Source organism: Ambystoma mexicanum, unplaced genomic scaffold (assembly GCF_040938575.1).
Source record: "Ambystoma mexicanum isolate Mex_15411 unplaced genomic scaffold, UKY_AmexF1_1 Mex_scaf52, whole genome shotgun sequence".
Classification (NCBI taxonomy): Eukaryota; Metazoa; Chordata; class Amphibia; order Caudata; family Ambystomatidae; genus Ambystoma; species Ambystoma mexicanum.
In genome coordinates this window covers 725,857-727,138 of record NW_027182469.1, presented here as the reverse complement: position 1 = coordinate 727,138, position 1,282 = coordinate 725,857, and positions in this window count along the sequence as shown.

Sequence of the window (1,282 nt, the reverse complement as noted above, 5' to 3'; positions counted from 1 at the left end):
TTGAATATAGAAAGTGTACATAATAGCATAACTGTGGTTTAGTTGAATATAGAAAGTCTTGAATATAGAAAGTGTACCTAATAGCATAACTGTGGTTTAGTTGAATATTGAGAGTGTTGAATATAGAAAGTGTACCTAATAGCATAACTGTGGTTTAGTTGAATATAGAAAGTGTTGAATATAGAAAGTGTACCTAATAGCATAACTGTGGTTTAGTTGAATATAGAAAGTGATGAATATAGAAAGTGTGCCTTATAGCATAACTGTGGTTTAGTTGAATATAGAAAGTGTTGAATATAGAAAGTGTACCTAATAGCATAACTGTGGTTTAGTTGAATATAGAAAGTGTTTAATTTAGAAAGTGTACCTAATAGCATAACTGTGGTTTAGTTGAATATTGAGAGTGTTGAATATAGAAAGTGTGCCTAATAGCATAACTGTGGTTTAGTTGAATATAGAGAGTGTTGAATATAGAAAGTCCGCCTAATAGCATAACTGTGGTTTTTGTTGAATATTGAGAGTGTTGAATATAGAAAGTGTGCCTAATAGCATAACTGTGATTTTAGTTGATTATAGAGAGTGTTGAATGTAGAAAGTGTACCTAATAGCATAACTGTAGTTTAGTTGAATATAGAAAGTGTGCCTAATAGGATAATTGTGGTTTAGTTGAATATAGAAACTGTACCTAACAGCATAACTGTGGTTTGAATTTAGAAAGTGTACCTAATAGCATATCTTTGGTTTAGTTGAATATAGAAAGTGTTGAATATAGAAAGAGTACCTAATAGCATAACTGTGTTTTAGTTGAATATAGAAAGTGTGAATATAGAAAGTTTACCTAATAGCATAACTGTGGTTTTAGTTGAATATAGAGAGTGTTGAATATAGAAAGTGTGCCTAATAGCATAACTGTGGTTTAGTTGAATATAGAGAGTGTTGAATATAGAAAGTCCGCCTAATAGCATAACTGTGGTTTAGTTGAATATAGAAAGTGCACCTAATAGCATAACTGTGGTTTAGTTGAATATAGAAAGTGTTGAATATAGAAAGTGTACCTAATAGCATAACTGTGGTTTAGTTGAATATAGAAAGTGTTGAATATAGAAAGTGAACCTAATAGCATAACTGTGGTTTAGTTGGATATTGAGAGTGTTGAATATTTAAAGTGTACCTAATATCATAACTATGGTTTAGTTGAATATAGAAAGTGTTGAATATAGAAAATGTACCTAATAGCATAACTGTGGTTTAAGTTGAATATAGAGAGTGTTGAATATAGAAA